The 20,439-nt window shown below is 46.0% G+C and overlaps 1 long non-coding RNA gene across 5 annotated transcripts; it reads right to left on the minus strand.

Moving 5' to 3' along the window:
* Positions 1–3,106: 3,106 nt before the first annotated feature.
* On the minus strand, positions 3,107–19,756 carry LOC123587723. Of its 5 annotated transcripts, XR_006707481.1 has the most exons (6): positions 19,726–19,756; positions 18,823–18,974; positions 17,932–18,023; positions 12,933–13,028; positions 11,559–11,616; positions 3,107–4,249 (listed from the first exon to the last, which is right to left on the minus strand). It is a non-coding gene; the product is annotated as an uncharacterized LOC123587723 (long non-coding RNA). The 5 variants fall into 5 exon arrangements; XR_006707478.1 differs by having other exon boundaries at positions 18,823–19,750; XR_006707482.1 differs by lacking the exon at positions 3,107–4,249 and adding an exon at positions 11,357–11,398 and having other exon boundaries at positions 18,823–19,750.
* Between the last annotated feature and the right edge of the window lie 683 nt (positions 19,757–20,439).

A 20,439-nucleotide genomic window follows, 5' to 3' on the forward strand; every position in this document is an offset into this window, starting at 1 on the left:
GCAGACATTCAACGAATCGCTACTTGTCAATAGACTGAGGAGTTCTCTAAACTGCAGTGAAAAAGAAGTCTTTCCTTTTCTAAACTTTGCCTCTTCCCACAGCATGAACACTTGAATTTAAATCGACCAAGGACGTTAAAACTATAAAATCAATGCTGTGTTCTCACTCTACACCGATGGCTTCTACTATTGTTTTGATTATGATAAAAAACACAAAACGCATAACATAAACTAGCGGTAAGTATATTCACATGGTTGGACAACAGAGCTCCAGAAATTTTCCATCTTGCAAAATTGAAACCCTGCACCCATTTAAAAACCTACCATTTCCCTCCCCTCGACACCCCTGGTAACAACCATTCTACTTTTTATTTCTATGAGTTTGATTACATTAGATGCCTCATATAAGTGGTACACTTTTTAAAAATTAAACATTAGACAGAATCTCTAGGCAATAAAGAAAAGTGTCTATTTATTGACCATTAACCAGTATGCATACACACGAAGAGCGCTTTGGTAAATCTTTTACAAACCTCTCCTTTGCTACTGATTTAAGAATGCTAACTTCCCCTGAAAGAAAACTACTCAATTTTAGTCAAATATTTGATGAACAATTAAAGGTTTTATGACAGAGGCCTATCTACTTCAGCTGATAAAGGGAAAGTTATTGTGAAAACCACCTATCATTTCAGGCTTCTTTAGTGGTTGATAAGTCTTGGGCAGAGTTGGCCTCACTTTCTGTGGACATGTGCGTGAGGAGGCTCGTCAAGCTTAAAGGGCCTGGAACAACCCACTCCTGGTTAGAGTTCTCCTCACTAAGATTTCTTTAGGATTCTTGGAAAGAATTAGTCAGCAAAGTGAAAATTAACCTCAATATTTTATGGGTGAGATCATGACACTGCCATGGCCTTGCTTTCCCTCTTCTACCCCAGTCCAAACAGTGGGATCTCTCCCCAGGTGAGGGCTTGGAGAGGCAGCCCTCCTCCCTCACACCATGCCCCCAACATGCCACTAGTCCTGGCCTCCCTTCCCATTCCCCAGATCCTCAAGGATGCTGCTGCCTCAGCAGAGCAAATTTCCCGCCTTTATTTATTTATTTATTTATTTTTCTTTTTATTTTATTTTATTTTTTTATTTTTTGGCACAGTATGACAGGTACAGAAAATGGTAACGGGACCCTAAATGTCTTTGACAAATGATCCTCCTTCTCCCTTTCCACTCTCCCTCTTCCTCCTTGCTCTTTCCCTATCACTTCCATTGGCTGGCCTCCGCTGGCTTCTAGGGATCTCTACCAATGAACCAGTCAACTACCTACCACAGAGACCTACTGAATGCCTGCTAACAGAAGCCCAGGCCCAGAAAATCAAAAGGAAGGAAATTGGCACAGATCCAGTCATATCACCAGATGAGTTTTGTGACCACCATTCCTTCCCCTGGGTTGAGTTATCTACAGAAAGCACGCTTATGGAAGGAAATCTGCCCAGGACTCAGGAAGCTAGATGTCAGGTCTAAGATGTGACTTTACTCACTTACACACTAACAAGTTAGCCTAATTCTAATTTGTGGATGCTGGCAGGAGACATGAGCTCCTGGGTCAGAAACAAAGGACTATATTACTCATGACACAGCAGCGGCACAAGTATCAACATGTTGGCACCAGCTTCCTTGCTCTAAAGGTCCACAGGCATGACCCCGGGCCCAGATCAGTACGACAGGTAAAGTGGGCTTGTGTCATGGCCCAGGAATACTTGGGGAATCTACTGTTTTCACAGGCAAGAGTAAACAAGTCTGCTTTTTAGGTGCTGAAAGTAGGGAGACATTATCTCATTTCTCGAGGGCATCAGAACAACTCTGAAGACATCCTGGGAGAAAGACTAGTCTTGGCCCACTAGACAGGTGCACTTGTGGCCCATGGAGGACTTTCTCTCCCAACACTGGCTCCCAGGTCCAGCCCTGCCAGTCACTAGTTGTGTGACTTTCAACAAGTCACATAACCTTTCTGGCTCCTCATTCTCCTTATCTATAAAATGGTAGTGGTAATACATACCTATCTGTCCCACAAAGCCAAAGATCCTGATGGAAGGTTGGTGGCATTTTGTGGAAGCAATGAAAGGTCTGGCTTCCTGCTTGGGAATCCACATGAAATCCCTAAGTCACTCTTGAGTCTCCTCCAAGCATGCAAACAATAATATTTTGCAAAAAGCTTTTGGAATTGAGGCCCAAGTTCCACAGGTCAGTTTCAGCCTATTCTTATGCTAAAAGCCCAATTCTCACCAGTTTCCCACACTCTTTATGGAGAAAGCTCATTTCAGGCCTGATACTGAATACTAAGTGCTCCAGAACCTCCCCCACCCTCCCACCCTACTCTCCACTACAACTTATTTATGCTACACCTCTCACTTGAGCGCTTCATTTCTCTCCTAAAAGGCCACATGCCCTGAAGCATCAAAAGGTAACCAAATCTGCGCTGATGTGGGTCAGTGAACTGTGGACTATGCTGCACAATCACAGAAGATGTGCTCATCTGAAAACTTCTACCCATGACATTATGTTCCAAAAAGGCATTCTAACTTACAGATTCTAACTGAATCTAAGCTAGTAGCCATCTAAACTTGAGTTTTAGCGTAAGTGGAACAGAGATAAATTGAAATAGAAATCTTACTCCATTGGGTCAACAACCCATGAAATACACAAATTTCCTATGGGATCCTGAAAAAAGAATCTAAAGGTGGAAAGGTTAGTGTTTGTGGAGGGAAACACTTGGAAGACCTTCAAGTAACTCCATTTATACCTGAAGATGCCCACTGAACTGCCCAGGCCACTGGCACTAACCACTTTCTCTCCAGCCTTATATATGTGAACACACCAAAATACATATGTCCTCACTCTGTTCAACAGAAGTGGATACAATTATCCCATCTTAAAGATGACCAAACTGAAACACCTAGAGAATAAATGACTTACCCAGGGTGAGACATTTAACAGGAGGCAAAGCTGGAACAGGACCCAGATCTTCCACCCCACACTGCTGTGTTGCACATCTGTCTCAGTGTCCTCCAAATTATTTGTAGGAAATAACCTGAATAATCAGGCCCGAGAAAGAAAAGAAAAACAACTCAGTTACTTTAATGAAGTCCAGGCTGATGGAGATACGTACCACACACATAGCTGGGATGACAGGTAGGTATGTAAGTAAACAGATAGGTATGTAGGTAGGTAGGTAGATGGGTAGGTAAGTAGGCAAAAACACATGCACACATATCTGTAAACATCGGAGGCAACTTAGAAAATTAACCACAATATACAACAGAAAAATAAATAATAAAAACGGAATCAAAATCGGTTGAAAGGAACAAATAAATGGATGCCACCAGTCACCAGGATATGACAGATGCTGCCATTGGAAGCCAAATTCAGCCCTGAGTCCCTTGTAATTGTATGGGATATACTTGTCGCTCTCAATATAATGTTCACTTAGAGAATCAAAAGTCTTACAGATTCTTATAAAAAGGACTTTGGGTGACATGATAAAATCCGCCGCTATGGTTTTGTAAAATACCCAGCTTTGTTCTTCACAAGTACATTTCTGTGTCAGCTGCCCTCCATAAAAGCTGGAGACATGATATTAAATCTTAATTTGTTGGATGCTTTTCTGTGGGAAGCCAAGATAACGAGGTCCAGGAACATAGCTTTCAGATGATCTAACTCAGAGCTAAGGTGTACGTGGTATTGTGCCCTGTTTTCTGTCTCTTAACATCTAATTCCCAGAGACAGGAAGAGTTCTTGATATGTAGGCATCTGACACCCCATAAACCTCCTAGCTGAGAAGCTACAGATGTACCAGAGACAGATACCCAGGAGTTAGGAAGCCAGGCAGAAGAGAAGAGGTGAAAATGAAGGGAGAAAATAACAAGGGCTGTAAATGGAAGATTCTAGATAAGATTGCTTTTATGGTCCATGCAAATTAATATAGACATGTTCCAAGTGCCAATTACATGAGCTTCTTGAAGGCTTTGATTCTTGCATCCATCTGGAAGCTTCTGCACTAACAGCACATGTAACTTCTATAGGTTTGTTTGGTTGGTTTATCTTCTAAAGTCTCTGACAATCATTGTGCTTTGACATTATTCTCGTGAGACTATTCCCATGCTTCCGCTGCCACGTGCCTGCTCACTCTGACACTTCTCCATTCATGGAAATAAATTTCCTTTCCAATTCCAGCTGCAGTCCAGAACAACAGGTGTAGTCTCTGAAAGAATAAATCGGGAAAGAAGATGTGAACTGAGTATTGCTTCAATAAATGTATATCCGGTCCCACAAATCTTTACTGAGCTCTGGGTATGGCAGGAACTGGGCTGGGTGTGGAGCTTTCAAATATGAATAAAGCAGGTCCGACCCCCCTCAGTAGCTCACAATTAGCAGAAAAAGGGGTGTTGTTGGTACCCAGTCAACAGGAAATCAAGCCATTGAGCAAACACATTTCACACTCTACACTTTGAGTGCTGTGACAAAGGAATGAATTCAGCATGGTGACTGGAGGAGCCCAGTCTGATTCAGAGGATGGGAAATTTTCAGAAGGACAGTGATTGCCTATTCAACATCCATTCCACCACCCCAGGTCCTTGCCAACAGATCCCTGATTTTTGTTTAGGTATCTGTCCTTAAGGAACCCACAGGAATAAACCCTGAGTAGTGTAATCCAGTCATGGTAATTCCCTTCCTCTTGCCAGGATGGATTTACATATGGACATGTGCTGAAATTATGGCCAAGAAAATATGACAGGAAATAGGCTGGGGAGACTTCCGGTTCCCTTATTCTTAAAAGGAAATGCCATTTTCCTCTGGATCCTGCTGTTTGGATCTGATGAATGGAACTGTCAGCTATCTGTGATTGAGAGGATTGAGAGACATACTTGCCTAAGGGCCCTCGGCAGTTGGTTACCTGGTATTTGTATGTGTGGATGTGTAACAGCACGTGTGTGGGTATAGGCACGTATCTACAAATCTGTGAGCTTCCTCATAATACGGATGAGGTCTTACACATCATTTTTCCCTCCCACAGGATCTAGCATAGTGCCTAATACATAGAAGACACCACCTAAATGTCTGAATAAATCAATACATAGAAAATCTACTCATAATGGGAATTAAGGAGGGCACTTGGGATGAGCACTGGGTGTTATATGTAAGTGATGAATCATTAAACTCTATTCCTGAAATCATTATTATACTATATATTAACTAACTTGGAATTAAATTAAAAAGAAATAAAGAAATAAAGAAAGAAAATAAAGAAAATCTACTCATGGCATTAATCATAATCATGTAAACATGATTAATCATGTAAACATAATCATGTAAACATAATCATGTAAAACATAAAATTTTACTAAAATGTTAACAAACATATGTTTTCAGTAGATGTGATGTTTTTCATTTTTGTAATTTTGCAAAATACAACACAAGACTAATCTAGATTTGTACAGTCCAATATGGTAACCCCTGGACACATGGCCTATTTGAACTTAGTTAAAATTTATTAAAAATTCAGTTCCTCAATCACATTAATCATAAGAGGCTAGTAACTTCCATATAAGACAATGCAGATAAGACCATTTCTATCATCATAGAAAATTCTATTGGACAGCATTGTTCTAGAGCATGCAATGCCCACCTCCGAATGTAGCCCAGTACTTGGCACATGGTAGGCACTCAATAAATATTTGTTAATTAATGCACTCTATAGATCATTCCAGATATTATTACAAGAGCCCAAACACAAAATGGCAAGCCCCGTCCTGGCAATGAAAGCAATAGAACTAAATATTTAGCATATGGCAAAGCCAATACCCACTGGTCTATAATGATGCTGAGGTATCTAGAAAGTCCTACAGGTCCCCTAACTGGTAGACCGCCCTCAGCACATGTGTTCCCCAACCATAAAGTCAAGCCCAAGCTGAGCTGATGAAACTGGACTGATCATCCATTACACAATGGCCTAGGTTTATAATATATTCTTCCATTTGTTTCCACGGACTGACTCTCCCAATGTACATTTCAGAGCTAATGCTCAATTTCCACTCTCTTAAATTTCATCAAGAAATTTCACACTGAACCAGAGATTTGAGATTATTCTCCAAGCCCCAGGGGATAAAAACACCTTTTCTGGTCCCAAGGCGTCAGGTAATACGCAGACGTGAAAGTCAGACAGACCTGAATTGAAAGCCAGCTCAATCCCTTAGCTGTGTGACCAGGGGCACATTGTTCAACTTCTCCTAGACATTGTTTCTTTACCTATGCCATGGGGATGTAAAAGGTTCTACCGGGCAAGATTCTTCCAGCATGTGATGTGTCAGCACGTGGAGCACACTTGGTTCCTTCCCTGTGCAGTGGGTCCCAGACGAACGGCCGGGTCGGCCAGAGGGGCTCAGCAAATGTGCATGCCTTTCTCCTTCCCTTCCCTTGCACAGTCTGCCTGAAGTCCCTCTGCATACATTCCCTGTTCTGAGGGCTTGTCAGTTTTGTTAACGTCGAGCTATAAACTTGAAGCTACCAACCAGAAGAAGGAGAAGAACCTGAACCTAAAGAGAAATCAGCCCCCAGGAACCACAAATGAAATGGATGCCTGGCCTCAACCGACTCTGAGATGCAGCTGCCTTCAGAGCTGTCTTGCTAGCTCGTCTTCACACGCTCCCCCTCCTCGGGAGACCCAGCCTGTACTCGGAGTGTAATCCTGAATCTAATCAAGAAAAAGGAAAGCTGCTCCCGGCCAGTAGTGTATGGAAGCGGCTGAGTGGTTGGGGGCGTTGGGGCGGGGGGGTGGGGGGAGAGGGGGGTTGTACCCAGGCCCCAGCAAACAGGCAGGTTCTGGCCTTGTCCCTTGAGGCTGTCCCCACCTAGAGCCCAACATCCCTTTCTCACCCTCTGGACACCCCCCTCTGCTGGCTGCTTTGTCTCCTGTCTCCTGTCTCCTGGGGACTGGGGCTTCCCCCACCACTGACCTGTCCTCCTTCTGTCTTTTTCCAGCACGCTTCTTTCTTCCCTCAAGCACCAGCTCTCCCCAACAAGATTCCTGAAAATTCTCACTAAAATGGTAGGGTGTGCCCCTAAGGATATGTGCACCTAATAAGGATATATTCAATAGAGCAAATGATGTTAGAACAGGGGTCCCTACTTAATCCCATGCTTCTCACCTTCAAGAGAGTCTCAGATTTAAAATGAGAGCCTGTGTTTATAAAGATGACCAAAAATTGGTGGTGGTGGTTGTTTTTTTATCTCCAAGAAATATATCTCAATACCTGTGTCTCTCTCCCTGGGGTAATACAGGCAGGTGAGTGAACTGCATTCACTCTTACGAAACCAGTGGAAACAACTCTTAGAGAACCAGTGGTTCACCCAACCCAGTATTCTGTCATCTGTCATGAAATTCACTAATGTCACCTACCCACAACTTAGCATCCCTTATTTAGCCTGCCTCTATGTATTTATCATATTACAGCCTATAAAATACTGTTCTACTCAGGATGTTTAAACATCTTACGAGCCGTGAAATTACATTCTGGCTGCCAGATCGAGCATTAGCTCAGTTCAAACTTTTCATGATTTTATCCATTGGATAAAATCCCCCTTTTCCACTTTTGTCCACCCTGGAAAAACCTTAATGGTTTTATTTGCTTACCTTTGGGTCTTTGCCCATCAAAAAGTCTAAAAATACATCATATATATTTTAAGACACTTTAACTATTTTAAACCATCTTTAGTATTTTATTTTTTTTAATTTTTTAACATTTATTTATTTTTGAGAGACAGAGAGTGAGGGAGAGGGAGACACAGAATCTGAAGCAGGCTTCAGGCTCTGAGCTGTCAGCACAGAGCCTGATGCGGGGCTTGAACTCACGAACCATGAAATCATGACCTGAGCTGAAGTCGGACACTTAACCGACTGAGCCACCCAGGCACCCTGAGCCATCTTTAGTATGTTAAAGATGAATCAGGCTTTCAATAGTGTTTTGGTTTTGTTTTTGGTTTTTTTAGGGATGTGTTTCACTATTGACCACAATCTCTCCATTAATGCAATGGACATTTAACTATAGTGTATTCACGTAATGGGGGGCAAGCTTTAGAGGAACAGAAATATTTAATCACGCATTGGGGCGTCTGGGTGACTCAGTTGGTTGAGGGAAGGACTTCTGCTCAGGTCACGATCTCACAGTTCATGAGTTCGAGCCCCGCGCCAGGCTCTGTTCTGACAGCTCGGAGTCTGGAGCCTCCTTCGGATTCTGTGTCTCCCTCTCTCTGCCCCTCCCCCACCCGTGCTCTGTCTCTGTCCCCAAAATAAATAAACATTAAAAAAAATTTTTTTTTAATATTTAATCACTCATATAAAGTTCTCAGTTTTTCCTTTACAGTTGTAACCTATCTATCGATGCTTAACTTAATCGAGCCCTAGTGTTTCCCAGGCTGAAGGAGATCTTGCTTTGAGCCATCTCCCAGGACACAACCAGCTTCGAGTGCTTCTGGGATATTTCAGAGGTGAAGACAGCCACGCATCAAGTCAGCCTCAGGCAACCTTTTATCCCAGTAGGGGTGGATGATGTCGACTGCTAAGTTTTGGAACACGGTTTCAGTTTTCTGTAGCTCTTCCCGGAGATTAGAAACCAAAACCCAGACCATGCTTTGCTTTTCGTACTATCACCTCTGTAGGAGTTCTTTGTATCTTTCTTCCACAGACCTTCCTGTCCCCACAGCGTGAGAAGTCACAGTGCTGCTCTGCTCCCCTGAGCTGAGCGCTTGCCTCTTCCCGCTTCATAACAGTGACTGTTTTCCTGCTGCAGGAAAAGAGTTCGCCTTACCCACTCCTGCATTCACCAGCAAGCAGTTAGGGACTGCTTCCTATGTACTAAACTCTGCGCTGGATCCTGGCGTATGTATTTAGTGGAAACAAGTTCTAGAATAAGACATAAACAGAAAAACAAAGGATCATGGCAGCACACGGCACAATGACCACAAGAGGGGTCAGGGGACCCAAGGACACAGAGGGGAGAACAACTATTTCACCCTGATGACTTGGTGAGGGCAACAGAGAGATGGTGACCTTTGAGAAGGACTGGGAAGGTCAATAGTAACTCTCCAAACTGGGAAAGAAGGGGAGGGGGACATTCTAGACAGAAGATGTCATTCGCCAACTTAGAAAATACAGATGTGGCAACACAACCCAATTCTGCCCGGGACGTGTTTGTGGGGCCTAGAACTGGAAGCATCTGCAACAGGTTCGAAATTGGAATCTAGAGCTCCGGAAAGATAGCAAAGCAAGAGTCTCAGATTGATGACCCTTTGCTTGAAGCCACAGCACAGTGGGTCTCAATCAGGAGTACGTATGACGGAAGAAAAAGAGACCATGGATAGGGGAGCACACAAGAGAAATGGAGGCAACTCACAGCAGTGAGGGTACAGGTGGGAGTATTTCTGGCCTTTCTGAAAAAATTCCGTAGGCAAATGTAGGCGGGTGTCCAACAAGCTCACCAACAGAGCCGAGGAGACCTCCGCCTTGAGAGTCACATGCCCACTGATGGCTGCTGCTCTGTGCTCGTCCGTCGGTAAGTAGGCAGCCATTGGCCCTCTCCTGGTTTCCGCATCGCTGATTTGACCCTTTGTTTTATGTCCCCTCTAACTCTCACAACTGCTTTTTCTTCTGCATCGTAAGATCTTTGTAAGTAGACCGAAAACCATATGTGGAAGAAGAGTTTACAAACAAAAATAAAGATCCAAAATACTACTCGACACTGCATCTAAGATGTCTTATGTCCCAAAGAAGAAACCATCTATTTTTTTTTTTAATTTTTTTTTTCAACGTTTATTTATTTTTGGGACAGAGAGAGACAGAGCATGAACAGGGAAGGGGCAGAGAGAGAGGGAGACACAGAATCGGAAACAGGCTCCAGGCTCTGAGCCATCAGCCCAGAGCCCGACGCAGGGCTCGAACTCACGGACGGCGAGATCGTGACCTGGCTGAAGTCGGACGCTTAACCGACTGCGCCACCCAGGCGCCCCGAAACCATCTATTTTTTAAGGAATTAGTTTGTCAACATCGTTGGATCTGAGGCATTTTCTCGTGGCACTAATCGCATCCTCTCCGGCATAAGTGGTATAGAAGTCCCAGACTCTCTGATGCGCCTCCAGTCCCAACACGAAGCTCTTCTCTCTGACGCTATGGTCATTCAGGTTCCCGAAAGGCCGTTGACAGATCATCCGGGAGGTGGCCAACGCGAGCTGGAATTTTGTCCGAGGGATGGGAGAGCAGGGTGTGGTCGCCTTTTCCTCCACACGCAGTTGTCACTGTGACCTGTCATCGCAGAGGAAGAGTGAGGCTTGGGACTCTGGGGATGCAGTGGAGGGTCAAGGAATGATGCCACCACTCAGCGGGATCCTCAGAGAGACGAGCGGTGCAGGGGACCACACAGACCCCAGGGATCACAGAACGAAGGGAAGCAGAGGGACATGCAACCCTTCAGCTCTGTGCTACTCAGACATCCCTGAATTAAGGCCAAAGAGCAACAATGCAGCCTCCATCCCACCTACCTGCTTCTGGAAATCCCAGAGAACATTTACACAGCTCACGAGTTTGCTGTCGTTGGCCAACTGTCCTGTTACCAGGAAGTCTGGCCGACCACCTTCTGCCATATCACAGTGCCCTCCCTGAGCCATGCTGGTCTTCCCATGCCCCTGTCCCCAGAATGGGCCACGCCTCAGTTTCCCCAACACTGAGCTCAGGCTATAACAATGAACTGAGGAACTGGGGATAATAGATGAAACTTACAAAAGGGAAAAGAAAAATCTTAGACGTGAATGCCGGATATAACTGCACACAGTTGTCCACAGGCTTAAGCCCTGTAGACCCCTCAACTTGCCTGGGAGGGACAGCACAGTTATTGCCGAATGGGTCCCAAACTAATCACTGCTGGCTTCCCTCCTGCTCTGTGAGTGCCCCAAAAAGAAAGATGAACTGCATGATTTACCTGCCCACCATGGAATTCAGAAGGGCTTTTATCAGCATGCCGTGGGTGCCTCTCTCCAGAGTCCTGGGCCTCTGCCTCTCCAAAGATCAGCAAGAGGGAAAAGGTATACCCTGTCCAAAACCGGCTTTGTTGTCAGAGTAATAACATGCAGAGTGTAGTTCTGTTGGTCTATGCTATCAGATTAAGTTCAAAAATTTCTTTTTGGAGGGGCACCTGGGTGACTCAGTCAGACTGTTGAGCATCCGACTTTGGCTCAGTTTGATCTCGCAGTTCATGGTTCGAGCCTGGCCTCGGGCTCTGTGCTGACGGCTCAGAGCCTGGAGCCTGCTTCGGATTCTGTGTCTCCCTCTCTCTGCTACTCCCCGATCACACCCTGTCTCTCTCTTTAGAAAATAAATAAACACTAAAAAAAATCTGTTTTTAATTTTTTTAAGAACTGAGTCATAAATGGATATTTTTTTTTCTTCGCTTAATAAGGCTCCAACAACATCTGAGTATCGGCAAATCAGAATAACCTTATGGGCAGGGTCCCAGGCAGCTCACCTGAAGTCCCAAGCTGGGAGCCAAGAGAGCTGCTCCTACTGGACGTGCTCCCCAAACACTGCGAAAGAAAGAAAGGAGTCAGCCAGGACTTCTCCCCAGAGTCCAGGCCATTACGATGCCAGCTGGCAGAGTACTGTGCCGTTCCATGATTCTTGTCACCATTCTTGACCAACCCATGGGGACAGGCACCCTTACCCAGGGCCTGTGGAAACCAAAGGGCATGGGGGTAGGGCAGTAAATGTGATCTGGCTCTCGGCCAGATCTGGCATGGCTTAGCTTGGTCACAGGCAGGAACCAAGGAGAATGCCAGGAAAGGGTCACTTCCCTCTATATGGCTGTGAGGGGCTCCCTGGGGAACTCTAGCACACAACCAAGAGACCCTTTGAGGACTTTCCCCCACCAAACGAAGAGGTACCTGCAAAGAACAATCCAAACTTCCATCCAGAAAACAGAAAACGTTCTTGGCAGCTTAAACACAGAGCCCCCCAGGGTCCCCCACGTTCCAGCCATCAAGGGCTCCATAGCCCTGAGCCCCCCGCACACTCTGCCGCCCCTCAGACCTCCATCTGTTGGTTGTGGGTCATCGCTCCTGTCTCGTTCACCATCCAGGAGAGGGACATGCTCACTGAGGGGCCCACACGGACTGTGCAGTCATCTGGAAAGCAGCACCATGCACCTGACCTAACACAGTGCCTCTGAGATCAGGAAAGTGGACTTTGTTCTCTGGGCCCTTGACTGATTTATCACGTGACTTCAGGCCTGTGTCTCCATAGCCATCTGCTCCGCCTACTCTGGGCATTTATAACTAAAGAGCGATCTGGCAGGCACTCAATAGGGAGCTGTGAAGTTTTCACCTCCGTTACTCTATCCAAAGAAAAGCCCGTTAACAGAGATATGCTGCAATGCACCCACTGCACAGTCACCCATCCATTCACCCCAGCAAAAGCATGGCATTGACTTCAAAATGGAGTTTTGGGAGTTAAGTGCTCGTCCCAGCGGTTTCTGTTACACAGTGTCAAAGTGATTTTTAGATCTTGAGCAAACGGCTGCCTTTGTCTTTCTAAACGTCCACTGGTATTGATAATAAGGGAATTCCTGACCCACAGACCCCGGCGGTTTGCTATTTGTACCAGAAATACCAAAGTCAACAGAATTTACTAGCCTAGGGAGCCTTGCAGGTAAGTGGGGACAGTGCAAGATCACTGGGATGGAAGCCATGTGACAAAGAAAACGCACTGAGGACAGATCAGGGAGGAAACGGGCGACAGTTATACCAATGCAGCAATGGGCGATTCTTCTCAAAGCAGCCTTCGCTGTTTTCGTATCGTCTCCACGATAAAATCAGCAGTGGGAAGGGAAAAAATAAAAGCTCACCGAACTTCAGTTGGAAGGCTTGAATTACAACCCTCGCTTTACTTCTATGGTTCCCTGGACAAATCACTAACGTTCTTGGCACTTCTGTTTCTTCATCTGTGACATGGGGACAATGGTATACACTGTTGTGATTGACCCACCAACCTCCATAACCCTTCCCTGGTAAGAGCATCTTAAATTCATTGGGGGAAATAACCTTCCTCTGCTTCAGGATCCAATGCGCCCTCCCCTGTTGAGTCTTGACAGGGCTCTGTTGGTAAAGGCTCTGCTGACCCAGGAGCAGGGTACTGACCCCAGTTGGGCCCATGAGACTCTCTCCCCCGATCCTTGACTCTTAACCATAGGGTCCCAAGGATGGACACGATGAGCCGATTCATCTCTGGCTGGTTTTTTAACTGCTCCTTCAGTTATGTGGGTCTTCTATATCCTCCAGATAAACCCACTTTTGGCTGCAGTTAGCCAAAATTGGTTTCTGTAGCTCACCACCAAAAAAGTATAATCATCCTGCATTTGATAATTGCCCAGCCACCTCACAGATTGTTCTGAGATCAGATAGACCCTGGGTGTGAAAGCGTTTTACTAACCAAAACGGTCTGTACGGATATCGGCATTTCTACTATGTGGGGTCAAACTCTCAAGGTGCACACTGGGCGGCATGAGTCCTGGACGCTGTGAAATCTCCATCACATTGGCCTAGAAAGATCTGGGACCAACGGTGCCAAGGAATCTCCCCTCAGGACGAGAACAGCCGACACACTGCCTGCCCCCACCCCATCTTCATGGCGTTCTCTGCTCCAACCTGAGCTCCTGGCCGGGCAAGGGCTGGCTGGTGCCCGCTTCAGGCAGGCAGGGCTGCAGGCATCGTGAGCTAGATTAGCTCATGGATTAGCTAATGGATTAGCTGAGAAAAATTCTCCGCGCCCTCGGAGGCCAACTAAATAAACAAGGGGAGACCATAACGTCAGAATGAGCTTCACTGCCTGAAGCACTAGGCACGGCCAGAGTGATGCGAGAGCTGGAATGACTTTTATTGAGACGCTTTTGAAAATGATCAGCAGTTTTGATGCTGATGACTGAGCTTGCTGTTTCCTTGCTTTTCCTCAGTGGCTCTTTCCAGCCATGATATATGTGCCCAGAGTCCCAGGTTTGTTCTTTTGAAAGAAAGAGCTTTACACTGAAAGTCAGGGGTGAGCTCGGAGTCTGCCAACCAGCTGAAGGTCTTCTAAACAGCAGTCCAAAAGGTAAGTGCTCGGGGCACCTGGGTGGCTCAGTTAAGTGTCGGACTCATGGTTTCGGCTCAGGTCATGATCTCATGGTTTCGTGAGTTCTAGCCCCGCATCGGGCTCTGTGCTGACAGCACAGAGCCTGCTTGGGATTCTCTCTCTCTGCCTCCTTCCCTGTCCCTCCCCCACTCACACCGTCTCTGTCTCCCTCGAAATAAATAAATAAACTTCAAAAAAGAAAAAAAAGGGTAAGTGCTTATCCCAGTGCTTTCTGTTGTGCAGCATCTAGAGGAATCTTAAACCTTGAGTAGACAGAAATGGTTACAGAAATGAGCCACCCTTGCCTCTCTGTGTTGAGTCGTCCTTGCAGAGGAGAATGCTGCAGAAGAGGCATTGCGTTCCTCGATTTAGGGTCCAGCATGCACAGCGTTCTCTGCATGAAACCCAATTCCTGCCTCACACTCCCCTGCTGACCAGGAGGACACAAGCCACAGGGGAAAGTCAGCCCTGTGCAGAACCGGCTTTATTCTAACGTAGAAGCGTGCAAAGTGCCCGAAGGGAAGCCACCACAAAGTTTTCTGGACATTCCAAATGGAACACGGAGACAACAGAAGAGTTGGTACGGGGGTCGCCCGGATGACGGCACAAGCAGGACACGTCAAGGTGGTGGGGGTGGCAGGAGAGAAGCTCAGAGTAAAGTCAAGTGCGAGGGTGTGGCCACCAAAAACAGGAGGGAAGGCTCGCTGGGGGTAACTGGGCCAAAGCCACAGTTAATAAGTGACAGGGGCATCTGGGTGGCTCATTTGGTTAAGAGTCCCACTCTTCATTTCAGCTCAGGTCTGGATCTGACAGTTTGTGGGATCGATCCCCACATCTGGTCCTGCACTGGCAGTGAAAAGACTGCTTGGGATTCTCTCTCTCTACCTCCCTCTCTGCTCCTCCCCTGCTTTTGCACGCGCTCTCTCCCAAAAGAAATCTAAAAAATAATAATAACATAAGTGACAAATGCCACACTTTGAGCCCAGATCTGTATAACACTTCCACAAACCAGAGAGAACTCACCGATGCTTCATTTTTCAGAGCCTGGCACATATACACAATGCCAAAAAGTCTGCAAAGGATGGGGTGCCTCAGACATGGCCTCTGACATCATAAGCCCTAGGATCCAGCTGAGGAAGTGTGTGTGAAGCAGACCCCCCCAGGCCACACCCTCTCCCCTAAGCATACAGGCAGGATCCTCAGCAGCCCGATCCCAAAGTACTCCTAGGACCATCCAAAGGAAACATTCCATGCTCCCAAGCCAGACGTCCAGCCACACTTACCATCCCCCCTCTTCTCTCAGACCCTCATGTCATTGCCCATGACCCTGAGGACTGGGGTAGGGTGACCCACCTTGACACTGCTTACTGTGCCCATGTGAGCACAGCTGTCCTCATAGGTGCTGTCTCCTGATGCTCTGGGTACCAGAGGAGTGCATGATCTGATAGAAGGGAGAGCCCTGTGTTCCATGTCTCACAAAATCTTCCCTAAAAATAGCTCGGTGTGTGTGTGTGTGTGTGTGTGTGTGTGTGTATTGAGAAAGGGAGAGAATGTTCATGAAAGGATAACTATATAAGGCATAATGTGACCAATGACCAATATCAAAAGCATAATGCCCTTTGATGAAATATCAATCTTCACAGAATGCCTTTCAACGAAAGTAGAATCTATTCAAGAATTAAAAGACAGAGAAGGAAAAGGCTCCTTCATGCATCCTTTCATAACTCCCAATACTCCCTCTATCAGAGCACTTCTCACACAAAATTGTACTTGCCTATTTATTTCTCTATACCCTCCAGTGAACTGTAAGATCCATGATGGAAGGTCTTGTGTAGTTTTTGTTTTACATTATAATATAGAGGCCTTTTGGAGTGTCCAACTCATCGTAGGTGTGCGATCAATACTGAACAGATAGATGGATGGATAGGTGGATGGATGGAAGGATAGAAGGATGGATGGATGCATGGATAGATGGATGGATGGATGGATAGGTGGATGGAAGGATGGATGAATGATAACATGGATGGATGGATGGATGCATGGATGCTTAGTTGGAAGGATGCGTGAGTGGTTGGGAAGATGGACATGAGAACTATATGGACAAAAGGTGTTCTTTGTATGTATCAAGATGGACCCTTCCTTGCTTTCCTTGATAATTTTCCAAAAACATCTATTTAGCATTCCTTGGAGACTATAGGTGTATCACACTACAGAATAATTGTAATTGCCAAAATTCCTTTTCAGTGAGAGCACCAGGTAACAGAAACATGTGAATGAGATCAGAAGGATGGCCAGTGTAAACAGGTGCAGGAACCAGAGAACCTATATGCAGAGTGATTACTTAGGCAGGCAAGAACAATGAACAACGCCAAATGGGCTATCCTCAACTTGAAAAAAGTTATGGACAGATTTAGTCTAGAATTTCTTGGGCAACCATGTGGCATAGGGAAAATGCCCAGGACTTGAATGGAAACATCTGGCTGGGTTCCAATCTGCCACTTATTTAATATTATGCACAACTCACTCAGTCTCTCTGGTGCTTTAGAGACTTCACCTGCAGAAGGGCAATAATAATAATACCTAGTCTTCCTGGTAAGTAGGAGGACTGGTAAGTATGAAGGTGAAAGTCTCTATCAACTGGCAGGCACCTTACAAATGCCGATATTCATAGTCAAACCTTCAACCAACCTGTGGACACAGGAATATCAAAGAGCATCCTTATCCATTTCCAAGTGACACTGAGACACAGGGGATCCAAGTAAGTTAAGTTACCTCAAGGGTTGATGCTAGATAAAGCTATGAAAGTCTGCTCCTCAGGGTGCCTGAGTGGCTCAGCCGGTTGACCATCTGACTCTTGATTTCGGTTCAGCTCATGACCTCACGTGTTTTGGGTTCGAGTAGAGCGTTGAGCTCTGTGCTGACAGTGTGGAACCTGCTTGGGATTCTCTCTCTCCCTCTCACTTTCTGCCTCTCCTGTGCACTTGCTCTCTCTCTCTCTCTCTCTCTCTCAAAATAAATAAATAAAAACTTTTACAAAATTATAAACAGAAAGAAAGAAAGAAAAAAGAAAGAAAGAAAGAAGGAAGGAAGGAAGGAAGGAAGGAAGGAAGGAAGGAAAGAAGGAAGGAAGGAAGGAAGGAAGTCTGCTCATCTCCTGGCCCTGACCTTCAGACTCTGCCCCTGGGGCTCCACATGACAGGAGACAGCTAGCTAAGACCTTCAAGAAACACCAGGACATCCCAGCTCTGGGAGACACATGTGATCTTATGATGGTGCTTTATAACATAAATTTTAAGTACAAATACCACTGCCTTTCAGGCCGTCCTTTGTACCCCCTGCGTATCTGGGCAGAAGATGAGCGATGGTGTGCCCCCTACCCTAAATTTGACACCTTCAGCCATTGGAGGTACTCATTGGATGTCAGGATTCTCTCAGATAGTCTGGATTTAGGACCTTAAAGGTCACCTAGTTCAACCCTGTCCTTATGAAAATGAGGAACGTATGTGCTAAAGAAGTGATATGATTTACTGAATGCCCATGATCTATTCGCCCTGGGGACTTCAAAGTAGTTACTGCATGTGGCAGTAAAGAAATAAGAATAAGCATGAAATTCTAATTTATGAATTCTTTTGAGGACACAGATGGGAGGAAAATGCAGGAGTGCTCTTTATCAAGCGCTGCTGCCCATGGCAACATGATAGTGTCTCTTGACTAATGAGGACTTTGGGGGAAGTTACCATTTAATATAAATGTGAGTCGTCGTCTGCCTTGGGTCTTCAGGCAGAGTTCTCTTTCGATTCTGCCCCAAGGCCAGATGGCAGGATTGTGGCTGCAAAAAGATTAAATAAAATGCATGTCTTACTCCAGGGCAAAGAAATTGTACGCATCTCAAAGGCCTCTCATTAGGCTCTTCTCTCTACTCCCACCCCATTGTAAGTTACTACAAAGACCATCCCAGTACATTTAAGACACTGTGCCAAAGTGACAACCCAGCCCTGGAACAACAGTCTAGGGCACACCGTCTGAACTTGAGCTAACGAGGTGGAGTACCGAGCCCATCATAGATTGAAATACAATATTGGTAGATGCACTCTCCAGGGAGGCTTCTAAAAATAAAGCTCAGGGAGCAGCGCAAAGGTTCTGCTGAGGTAGCAGAGAGGGGCCTAGGGCATTGTGTGACCTCTGTGTGAGCAGGAGTCCGTGATCAGATGGATGGAGCTGGACGTCACCAGGCACATATGAAACCGACTCTCCCTTGGAGCTTCAGAGTAGGTAGTGAGGACGTGGAACAACAAAGTTTCCACGTGCAAAGATGGGGGGGGACTTGAAGTGTAAGATCCAGAGGCCCAACCCTCTTCAATCTTTGCTTTTTCCTTTGTATCCTCCTAATTACTATTTTCTACATCATCAGCACTAGATTTACCTTTGCCCCGCAAGAGAACAGAGTGTGTTTCCTTGTGCCCACAGAAATACCAAGCTGAAAGATTTGAGAAGGTAAAGAGAAATGAAATTGAATGGAAATCAACGTATACCTGTTGTGCTAGGTACTGGTTATACAAAGCCCATGGGAAACTCAGTAACTTAGTCATCTTGCGTATAAAGTGTAGTCAATGGAAATTAATACTTACCTTGCATAGTTGAAAAGGACAAGAGATGGTGACTCCGAAGAACTTGATTCTCAACACCTGGAAGCTGTCAAGGTGCAGGCTTGCCCTTGAGAACACCACAAATCAGAGCCTCTACTCTCTGGGTCTTTGTACAACCTCCTTTCCACGTACACCTAGGGAAAAGGGCACTGCACACAGGGTGTCCTCAGGCAGCAAAGCTGCACAGACCTTCTGAAGGACAGTCAGCATCGACACAGGACCCAAATGGAGGAACTGACCAGGTCTGCTCTGCACCTGCCATTACAGTGCTGGCGGGGGAGGTGAAAATTCCCCGAATGCACCTGACCGTCTGAGCAATGGTCTGGTTGGTAGGTAGATAGATGCTTCCTGAGCTGAGTGTTGAGTAGCACGAAGTGGACCCCCTGTGGCCCACAGACCTGCCGTTCTCACAGGGCTTAGTGGATCCATTCTCATTACAAGCAGCTGAACCTTGCTTCAGTCTCCCGAGCATTGCAATGTCCAGTTAATGAGTCAGGTGCAATTATACATCGCAGGCAAGTGTCAGAGCCTCTTCCTTCGTTTGTCTGGACAAGGAAATGTTACTCCCTAACGAATGGTCACTTACGTATAAACTCAAGCCAGTTTAACATGGATCTGGGCCAGGCACACACAAGGCATGGAACTATGCTCTCCACAGGCTGAGAAGTCACAAACGCTGCACTCGTGGAAAGCTACATATAGTGCAAGAGAGCTACGATAGCAGGCAAATATCATTAAAAAAAATACAGAACAAAACTGGGAAAGACTTCATGTAGGAGGGGACATGTCATATTGACCCAGGGGACCGGAGCAATTCCAAGTTGTACCAGGATTTGATTTTTCATTTATTAAATCAACCACAATTTCTGAGCTCATGGTACGTACCCACCAACACGTTAGAGCTGTGGATATTCTTAAAAATTTTTTTTTCAACGTTTATTTATTTTTGGGACAGAGAGAGACAGAGCATGAACGGGGGAGGGGCAGAGAGAGAGGGAGACACAGAATCGGAAACAGGCTCCAGGCTCTGAGCCATCAGCCCAGAGCCTGACGCGGGGCTCGAACTCACGGACCGCGAGATCGTGACCTGACTGAAGTCGGACGCTTAACCGACTGCGCCACCCAGGCGCCCCAGAGCTGTGGATATTCTTGCAGACAGGATCGGAGAGAGAACCCGGGTCTGGGCTGGTCAGTTGGACATCCCATTTCTAGAAAAGGATCACCTGAACAAAGACCTTCTGTGGATGCTCCGATCCTGGGCTCATCCTCAGATCCCAAATTCCCTTTACTTTCTTTTTTAATCCAGAGTTCAAGGCCATGTGGCCACCACAAAACACTTTCTTCAGTCCGCTCTTTAAGATCCCATCCTGGAAGTACTGGGAGTGAACGCCTCAGCAGTCTCAGCTCCCTGCCACGCCGGGCCCGAGTCCCAGGAGCCCCTTGTGCTGACAAAATCACCAGTTGTGGTTTCAAGCCACAGTTGTGCAAGCCGTCATTTTCCCTTCTCAGATTGCTAGGTTCTGTTCTCATACGCATGCCAGGCTCATGAGGCTGTGCAAGGCTCAGGAAGTGAATTCCTCTGTAGGGAAGTGATTTATA

Source organism: Leopardus geoffroyi, chromosome D3 (genome assembly GCF_018350155.1).
Source record: "Leopardus geoffroyi isolate Oge1 chromosome D3, O.geoffroyi_Oge1_pat1.0, whole genome shotgun sequence".
Classification (NCBI taxonomy): domain Eukaryota; kingdom Metazoa; phylum Chordata; class Mammalia; order Carnivora; family Felidae; genus Leopardus; species Leopardus geoffroyi.